Source organism: Vigna unguiculata, chromosome 6 (assembly GCF_037176805.1).
Source record: "Vigna unguiculata cultivar grain cowpea cultivar isolate G323 ecotype 2 chromosome 6, ASM3717680v1, whole genome shotgun sequence".
In the NCBI taxonomy this organism is placed as follows: domain Eukaryota; kingdom Viridiplantae; phylum Streptophyta; class Magnoliopsida; order Fabales; family Fabaceae; genus Vigna; species Vigna unguiculata.
Genome location: NC_140797.1, coordinates 14825758 through 14836290, shown reverse-complemented (window position 1 = coordinate 14836290; position 10533 = coordinate 14825758). Strand labels below are relative to the sequence as shown.

The 10533-nt window shown below is 35.0% G+C and overlaps 1 pseudogene across 1 annotated transcript; it reads right to left on the bottom strand.

Moving 5' to 3' along the window:
* Positions 1-1884: 1884 nt before the first annotated feature.
* LOC146885553 (uncharacterized) lies at positions 1885-3755 on the bottom strand (annotated as a pseudogene). Its single transcript, XR_014995538.1, has 5 exons — positions 3228-3755; positions 3003-3129; positions 2604-2882; positions 2427-2531; positions 1885-2345 (listed from the first exon to the last, which is right to left on the bottom strand). The product of XR_014995538.1 is annotated as an uncharacterized LOC146885553 (transcript).
* Between the last annotated feature and the right edge of the window lie 6778 nt (positions 3756-10533).

Genomic DNA, 10533 nt, shown 5'->3' with positions numbered 1-10533 from the left:
CATGCATGCTAATCATATGAGTTAAAAGGCTTTTAAATTAAATTGAGACTTTACTTTGATTTTATTTAGAAACTTTCATTTGATTAAATAAGTTTTTGCCAATAATTGAGACTGTACTTTGATTAGAGGTAATTATTTTAACTAAAATTAGTCAAGACTTTACTTTGATTAATTAAGTTTTCTATTTGGTGAAGAAACAAAGGAATAGACATGATTAGGCATAGTAAAATTTAATTAAGACTATACTTTGATTGAATTTACTATGGATAATCTAAAAATTCTCACTTTTAATTGAGACTGTACTTTGATTAAAAGTGAGAATGCCAACAAATGAATTGAGTCTTTACATTGATTGATTTGTAAATCAACAACAATAATTAATTTAACAATAATCTCTAGATAACCAATGAAGAATCTTATTTAGAAAAATCAGTGGAATTGACCTATTTACTATTACAGTGTTTACAATATTTCGTGTCATTTTCTTTGCATATCAAAACCCCATATTTTTATAGTTGCTAGTTTTAATTGCATTTTTAAGAATCAAATATTTGAGATCAATTTCGTATTCGTTGTGAGACGAATCAGGGTTCTCTTAACCCTAACTATTTTGTTCACTACTAATTTGGCAATACTGAAGTTGCTAAATTTTGTTCACAACTCAAGGTTCCTCGTGTTCATCCGCTATCCCGAGCCACAACTCAAGGGAAGTCATTCCAGGCCACAACCCATAGAATGCCACGTGCTTATCCCCTATCCTGGGCCACAACCCAACCTGGGCGAGTTCATGTTTCACCCAAAACATCAAAACTCTCGCCTGAGCTACGAGTCAAACCCACAACAGAACATTCTTCGCGTTCTTCCTTAGGCGAGAGGCTCTCGCCTGAGCGAGACATTCTTTCGCTCAAAAGATTGGAATTCCCGCTTGATCAGGATGTCAAACCGAATTGCCAACCACTACAAGAAATCTGCTTATTATCTACGCCAGTTTTTCGTAGGTAACGCGTTGTTATCTACGAATTACCTACGAAGCAAATTTCGTAGGTATTGAGCTGGTAGGTAACTTTATTTATGAAATTGTGCTTCGTAGATAACGTACCTACGAACACTATCTACGAAAGAAAGACGTAGATAATTATCTACGAATAACATACGAATATCATTATCTACGAAAATAGTTGGTGGATAAATTACAACTTGAGTTATCTACGAAACATTTCGTAGGTAACTTATCTACGAAAACTGTCGTAGGTAATATATCTACGATATTCTGCGTATGTAATTTACCTACGAAAATCTTCGTAGGTAAATTATCTACAATATTTCGTAGGTAATTATCTCCTACATTTTCCGCATATGTAAATTACTTACGAAGTTCTTCGTATGTAAATTATCTACGAAACTTGTCGTAGATAATTACCTACGAAACTTTTCGTAGATAACGTTATAATATTAAAAAAAAATTATAAATAATTTTAATTTCTAAAAATTATCATTATATATTTGTCAGGACTTACGTCTAAACTTCACCTGTAAACAATGCAGTAGACAATATTGTCTACTTAACATATTCTAGAATTAGAAAATATAGTAGTTTATCACAGACAAGAGAAGTGATGTCTAGACATAAAAGCTGGACTCCACCTATAGATCCTACAAACATTCCAGTATTCAAATAACACCTTCAAATATAAAACAACATAGTTATCCAAAGGTTTAGCACCATTCATATCATCACATCAAAACTATAAAACTACAAATATAAAATAAAGTAGATAACACAAATTAAGAAACTAACAAATAAGCTACATAGGTCAAGTCCTACAATTTAAAAACTAACTAATGTTACCCCTAGTTCAACAAGTCCTACAATTACAAACCTAACTAATAATATGCATAATGAGAAGAGTTTTGCCAATGTTGGTGGTCCCTCTCCCGAGCATCATCTTGGTTTTGATCCTCATTTTGTGGTTGTTCATTGACGTTTTGCAAAATGGTTTGTGCGGCGGGAGGAAGAAGAGGGAGAACAACAGTTACTAGGGATTCTAATTTTCTCTGCAGTCGTTGATTCTCCTCCCTAGATTGACAAAACTCCGCCCTAGATTGACGAATTTTTTCTTCCAACCTTAGAATCTTTTGTGAATCCACACGTGTAGAATTGGATGGTTGTTGTGTGAAGGCTTCCTAACAAAGATAATTTTCATTCAGTTTTCCAACACCATATACTCGTCCCTTAGAACTTTTGCCACCAGCAGCAACTAACCAACTTTTTTTCCTTAACTTCTCTTCCTCACTAGGGTCCAATGGAGATATTTCTTCTCCTTCACCACAGTTTGAAATTCCTCCTGTTATTCAAAATAGACATGTTATATAATGACAAATCTTTATATTTAAAAAGGAGGAAAGATCTAAGTTAGAGAAATTACATATGTTTGTTTAGATCTGTGATCTACAAAATCACCGGTATTCTTGCGAACATGAGTATGGTGGAAAAGCTCATCAAAATGTACAGGATGACCTAATTGTTCTACCTATAACCAAAACTAATTAATTATGATAAAATAGTAATCAACTTATATAACATAATTTTTTAGTGTACATACCATGCGAAGGGCATCGTCATGGATGGTGATTGAGCCACCTGTGTGCAAACATCCACCCTTCTCAGATGCTCGATTCTTTTGATTATGAGCACTCTTTGATCGAAACTCGGGTTGGTTCCACTTAGCAAGCAAACTATTCCATACTCTATCAAACATCCAGTGAGGTTTTTTCCCAGTTTTTCTTGCTTCCATGAAGATTTCAGAAAGTCTATGAGAGGCCTTTGTGTTGAAAATCTTTCTAATCTTCTCCTCATGTTTAGGACTCCAAGTAACCTTTCTCTACATTAAGAGATAATATAGTAGTTAAGATAATGATTATTACAGTAAACAATATATGCAAAGAAATTAAATATGCTTAATTGAAATCTAGTAAAGGGTAGGTTACAAATATAAACTTACCTTGAACCTTTGGAAGAAGATCTCCTTCTCTTCATCCAACATTGCACCCCAAGTTAACCATGGCTCAACATATTGTTGCTTAATTGTCTTTGTGATTGCCTTGGAGACAACTCTACTTGGGTAAAACCTAAAAATATAAACACATTATGGAAAAATATGATGTCAATATGAAAAAAAACATATAAGATAAAAGAAAAACTGATTTCAACTAGTGTTGATTATTACCCATCATTACAAGGTTCAATAATTTCAAGCCTTGCACCAACAGGAGGGTCATCGTCTTCATTTATGGAGGGTTCACCTGCTTCTTCGGTAAACATGTGTTGGTCTTCCTGAAGTACATTATGAATAGATCGAGTGGGTATTGAGGTTGGTGTATCGTTTTGTTGAGAGGGGGAAGATAATGATGTCAATCTAGCACCAACACATTGGGAAGCCATAGATGAAGGTGTAGGTTCATTAACATAAGGTTGCACAGGTTGAACAATGGGGGGTTGAGAAGGTATGGGTTGGTCAATTGAGGGTTGGGAATGGGTAGATTTGGCTATTGATGGTTGGGAAGGAATTGGTACAACATTTGCAGTTGCAGAAGGATTTTGTTGATCAATAGGGGATTCAAGTATAGGTGCTTTTTGTGATGGTAATCTAAGAACATATTTTGGTCGTCTTCGCTTCATTGTCCCCTTTCTCCCCTTTTTGGCAATAGGCAAAGATGGTTCAGGAATGTCTTTATTACATTCTGATGACATATCTACAACTGCAAAGAAGAACATAAACAAATCAGTTGCACTGCATTAGAAATGTTAGTAAAATATCCACTCAAATTTGTTATCAAGCTAAACTCTTATAAAATGTGTATTGTAATAATCTCGTCCTTCAATCGGACAACAACACCAATTAAGACCCCATTTTAGTTTAAAGACTGCATGTCAAGATGTATTAATCCTTGATACAAGAAGAACATAATTAATCCTTGATTAGAAGATCTTTAATAACTAGTTATGGATAAATCCTTATCTTTAAGATGTATTATTGTGATAGACCGAACACATTGTGTTCTGTTATTCCTTTAATTACTACAGAAGGGTAAAAAAGGAGTATTGAACACATATTAAGGAAAGAAGTCCCATACACATCACTGCACCAAGCCTAGACAAGAATATAGTTCATGCCATCCGTAAATAGAGAAAAAGAAAAGAAGCAAAGGAAAACACCAACTTACATATTGAGTTTCAAAAGAAAAGTTCTGAAAAACGAATGCTACATTGTAATTATATATTAATTACCCAAAATAGTTGAGGATGTTGATTATTTGATCTGCTAAGTCTTCAGTAGAAGGAACACATCCTCACAACAAATTATAGCTGCTCCCAACTGCAAGAACTCTTGTTGAAGTTCCAGAGGAAAATCTATGTCAATAACAATATTAAGTTCTAAATGCAATAAAGAACCCCTTCAAATTTATCAACTTACAAACATCATGTCCGGGAGGACTGATATGATAAATGCAAAAGTTGTGAAGCAGTAAAGAAGCTGCCTCTGGATAGAAAAACAATCCTTGGAAACAATAGGTAATCCTTAAACAAGTTGAACTATGTAAAAGAAAATAAATTGGCAGTGCTTACAGTTTGGTGCTAAATCCGGATAGGTGATCAGAGTTGGTTTGTCAGGATCCTCATAGACTATGACAGACACATAACCACAGCCAGTTCGAATGTGATGCTTCTGAAAGGCAATCCAAAATGAATGGTGGAATGAGAAAAGGGTACAAAAATCCAAGTTGGAACTTTTAATTAAATATCATATCCTTACATGAGAAAAGTGTTCAAAAAATAGTTTAAAAAATCATATCAAACTACTGAATGCATATCCTCTTTCTTGAATTAAGCAAAACATATAGATATAAATAGTTTTATGTGATTCCAATGCTTTCTATATATTGCATAAGAATGGAATATTTATCAGATAGAAACTAATATAACTAAAAAAAGAAAACTTCTTCACATAATTTCAGACACATGAATGAAACATTTTCCATAATTAGATACAAAAATACACTATATCTATATGTCTATGTAGTGTAGGTATGTATGATGGTGTTAGATTTGGCCCTGGCTAAGTATATTTACTGAAAATTCAATCACGAATATATGTGATGACAATTAAAATCAACACATGCATGGCTATAAAAGGGTGCATATCATCATCACTATTTACCATTTTTAATTTTGTTGTTAACCTATTGGAATCTTTCACTGAGAGAAAATTTCAGTGTAGATAGTGAAACTAGTGGAATCTTAGCACAAATCATTGCTTCTTTTTCTGCTTCCGCTGCTGGTCAGAGAATATCAGAACTCCACCATATGATTTCCTGTAACTAACCTACCATTTGTCGTTATATTTATGAGTTTTTCTATTTTCCATTACTGTTCTTATAGTGTTTTTTTTATTGTTCTCAGTTCAACCCTCTAATCCAAAATGAATGGTGGAATGAGAAAAGGGTACAAAAGTTGAAGTTCGAATGGGAAAAAGTTTGTCAGCATAATTAGCATATCTAATTAGGTGAATATATGATATAGTTGTAACTTGAAATGATTAGGCAGCAGGAATGGAAGTCTTAAAAATCTGCTAGAATTATAGGATGAAACTGTTAAATTAGGATGCAAACCAGTAGAGACACATATTGCACAAAATCACAAAGTTAGAGAATTAATTGTATGATGTAGGCACCCCACAATATCAAAGTCCCTCTCACTACCCCACTTCTACCACTTCTAATTAAAGGTACCACTCACAACTGTTTGTAATAACCATAAATGTTCTTCCTTTAATTACCTAATCTCTCCCCTACAATATACTTCTAAGGTCCATTTGGTAGAGTAGAAAAATAAAGTGGGTGAAACTAAAATATGCAGATGGAAATAAGAAAGAAATAACGAGAAAAGTAAAGATATTGGGTTGAAGGGAAATAGAAAAGAAATAATGAGATAAATAGATAGATTAATAGAAATAAATGAGATATAGAGCAAAAAAATTCTAGTGAAACACACTAACTTTCTAATTCTCTCATTCCTTTTTCTATTATACCAAACAAACCTAATTTTATCCATCCCACCCATTTCCAGTCCCTCCCCTCCAGCTTTGGAACCTATTGGTACCTTTCGCAACCGGAATCGCGACGGAAAGGCGAACCGAAAAAAGAAAACGGTTTTAAAAAGAGATTTGGAGTCGCCACCATAGTTATTCTGGAAAACTATGGAAAACCATAAAAATAAAACAAGTCTGCAAAAAACTAGATTTTGGATTCGGGAGTCGGTTACGCGTAGGGAAGGTGTTAGCACCCTACCGCGCTCGCCCGAGGGCAGTACCTTTAATTAAAAATGCAAAGTTGATGTGATTTTAAAAATATTAATTTTCCCCAAAAATAATAAGACAAAAATGCTAAAAGAAACAAAATATTTTTTTTATTTTTTTGGGCCCGACAAGGATTGACCTTGGTCCTACGTATTTTCATTAAAAGTGAGAAATCAGGGTTACGTAGTTCTTTAAAAGATATTTGAAAAACAATTGAGAAAAAGATTTGATTTTTTGGAGGTGAACCTGACAAGGGCTGGCCTTGCTCCTACGTATCTCACAATGGAGAATCAAGGATCAGGTAGATCTTAAAAAGATATTTTTGTTTGAAAATATTGATATTTTTGTATTTTGAAAATTTATATTTTTTTCGTATTTTTGAATTACTTGAAAATATGTGTCACACGACGTGAGCAGTCGGACAGACACTAAAAGAGCAAGAAAACTATTTTTAGTACTTTTTTGAATTATTTGGAAGAAAGTATCACACGGCACGAGCGGCCGGACAGACACAACAAAAATGGAAAGAGAATTATTTTTGATATTTTTGAAAACAAGTGTCACACGGTGCGAATGACTGGACAGACACAAGAAAATATTTTCCATTTTTTATTTATTATTTTTTTTTGTATTTTTATAATTTTCAAATATTTTGTTTCTTTTTAATTTTTTTTTAAAGAAAAAAAGAAGAAAAAATAAAATAAAATAAAATAAAATAAAATAAAAAAAAGGTGGAATTAAAAAAGGGATAAAAGTGAGAAACAAAAATATAAGGGTGTATGAGTAATATGTGAGGTTCATGAAGTAAATCAGGTGTGTACAATAAAAATGGGAGTGCAACAAGTAAAATATAAAACATGCCCAAAGTTGACAATAAAACATAAATGAATGGTGGAGTTAGTAAACCTGGGGGTGCAATAGGTAGTTACTAGAGGTGTGTGAAGTGGAATATGGGTTGCACACAGTAACAGCAAACCAGTCCAAAACAAAAAGGGGTGTGATACTAGCAAATAACAGGGGGGCGCAGAGAAAAAATATATAGCAGCAAAACACAAATTAAAAGAGGTGCAGAGATTAAAAAAGGGGGTGCACGAAGAAGTAAACAACTCAACAAAAATAACACACAATGACATGGGGTGAGAGTAAGTAAAATGGGGAGTGTACGAAGAACAGTGAAACAGGCCCAATTAAAATACAAAGAAGGGGTGCATGCAGTATGGGCAGGGATGTGCGAAGAAAAAGAAAAGTCAAGCACTTTCCTTTATTCTCTCAGAGAAAAAAAATGAAACCCTAAGCTCTCCCTGCAGCCTATTCTTCTCGACGCCACCAACACAACTCCAGTCCAGGGACGCGCCTCTACTCAACCTTAAACGCCAACGACGACGGCGACCACCGTCGACAGAGCTGCCGGCGCTCGGGTCATCGTCTCGACCTCATTTTTTCCTTTTCCGTGAACGCTCATTCATTCTCGTATTCCGAGTGCGAGGCTCCTTCGTCACACCTCCGCAGTCGACCAAGACTTGCCGCCACCGCACTGGACACTGCGATTGGGACACGCGAGCACCATGGAAGCCCAACCCCTAGCCTTCGCGACCTAGATCGCCTCCGCTGCGCCTCAAGCCTTCCATTCTTCTTCTCACGCGAATCACCAAGTTTTGGGAGCCACGATATCGAGCCCTACCGTTGCGGGACCAGCCATGATCGAAGTCGTCGATGATTCGCCCACTCGAACTTTGACCCGCCGGCGGCATCGCTGCCAGCAAGCCTTCCATTCTTTTTCTCACGCGAATCACCAAGTTTTGGGAGCCACGATATCGAGCCCTACCGTTGCGGGACCAACCGTGATCGAAGTCGTCGATGATTCGCCCACTCGAACTTTGACCCGCCGGCGGCATCGCCACCAGCAATTTCTCTTTCTTCTCTATTCCGATTGGATGTATGTGATCGGGAAAAATGTGAGAGTTTGATGCTGTTCGGGATGTAGCAGAAAACGAAGAGTGGTGGTGAAGTATCTGCTTGATTTTCTGATTACAGGTCGAAGGTGATGGTGTTTGTTGGTGACTGTGTGGGATGGGTTGGTTTGTGGTAAGGTTGGGTTGCCGCGTGTGGGTTTTGGTTTTGGGTTTCTGCTATCTCTGGTTTTTGTGCAGGTGGATTCGAATAGAAAAGATTGTTGTTGGATGAAGGTATGAGTCTGTGCTTGAAGATGAAAGCCGAAAGGGATGGTGGCGTGATGTTGAGGAGGATTGAGGGGAGGTGAATCTGTCGAGCGAATCAAGGGGGCAACAATGGGTTCTGGTGTTTTAGTTGGAATTCTGAGGATGAAGGTGTGATTTTTTTGTTTTGTAGAGCACATAATGAGAAAAAGCCCCCATGAGTGAAGAAGGTGAATCCCCCTGAATGAAGGGACCTCTGATGATATTTGTTGTGCCTCTGCCCTGTTCATTTCCTACCTCGAGACGTGGGATAAGGCTGAAAGCAGATGTTGCTTCCTGCTCTTTCCTTGTTCAGCCATCATGACCATAGCCAGCTAGCTACCATCCCTACCTATCAGAGACCTTAGATCTTACGTTAACCTCTTCTCCTATTTTTTTATTTCATTTTTTTTACATTTTTTTATATACATATTTTTTGAAAAAGGAATAAAACAAAATAAAAAAAAGTAAACAAAATATGATTAAAATCAAAATTAAAAAAAAATTAAATTTAAAAACAAAAAGAAAAATAAAATAATAATAAGAATAAAATAAAATAAAAATAAAATAAAAGTAAAATAAGATAAGAAAAAAAAGAAATAAAAAAAGGTATTACCTGGACAAAATTGGGTGTTGACAGTACCCAACTCATGCAGAAAAGTATCTTCATTGGTCGTGATCTCGTCCATAAGAGAAATAAAGGTCTCCAAACGGGTACATACAAACTGACGTAGTGTGTATTTTCTTGTAAAGCTACAACAAAGCAACAACAGTTATATCCTTCTTTACCAAGAGCATATAAATCACATTTTTCAGCACATGGATTAAGTTTAGGCCTAAAATTTACTATGTACATAAACAAAGATAATATAACCAGATTGTTTTGGTTAAGAGAATTGAAGCTGTCTATAGTTGTCAACAGAATCAGCACAGAAGTACGATTTTATTAACGAATAAATATGATGCTAGTAAACGTGATAAGCCAAACAAGTTCAGCAAGACCATTCTATTGAAGAATGTTAGGATAACCATATTAGAACTGAAGTCCTATTTTAGTTAAAATTGTTGAGGGCAACTATTAAAGCTCAAATTGTGTCTCAAGCTTCAGCCTTTGATCTAAGTACTCAGAAAGCGTACGGAAAATGGTCAAGCTCAAATCATAAAGAGGTGGTTGTCATTTGTTGGTCACATGATTATACTATGACTAACCAACAAATCATATTATTCTGTAAATCAAACTATAGCACATAAAACACATAAAGACCATTTAATCAGTATAGTCTAGACTTACTAAAGTATATGTTTAACGACCCTAAACTAGAATGGAAGACACAGACATACTGTTGTAAATTAACACAAAGATACACGGTCTCCTTTTACCGAAAATTATTGTTTTATCATTGATCAACATGAAATAGAGATGACAAAGATATAAAAGATTAGAAATGCTTTAAATTTTGAAGTCTAATTTAGTTGAAGTTCATGATTCTATTATCAAAATTGAGGAGCGATGTTTTGGCATGAAAGACTAGGGTCCTATCAACTTGAGTCATTAAGATTTTTTTTTAACCTTTGGTAGTGAAAGATGAATCTGTACTAAAAAGAAATGAGAGAAGTCTTGTATCAATCTTCCTAGAAAAAAACAAGTACAATGTATCATTTTGCAACCCTCATCTAAAAGTACTTCATAAAAGCCATAAGTTTAACACACAAAAGATTAGAAATGCTTTAAATTTTGAAGTCTAATTTAGTTGAAGTTCATGATTCTATTATCAAAATTGAGGAGGGATGTTTTGGCATGAAAGACTAGGGTCCTATCAACTTGAAGTCATTAAGATTTTTTTTTAACCGTTGGTAGTGAAAGATGAATTTGTACTAAAAAGAAACGAGAGAAGTCTTGTATCAATCTTCTTAGAAAAAAACAAGTACAATGTATCATTTTGCAACCCTCATCTAAAAGTACTTCATAAAAGCCATAAGTT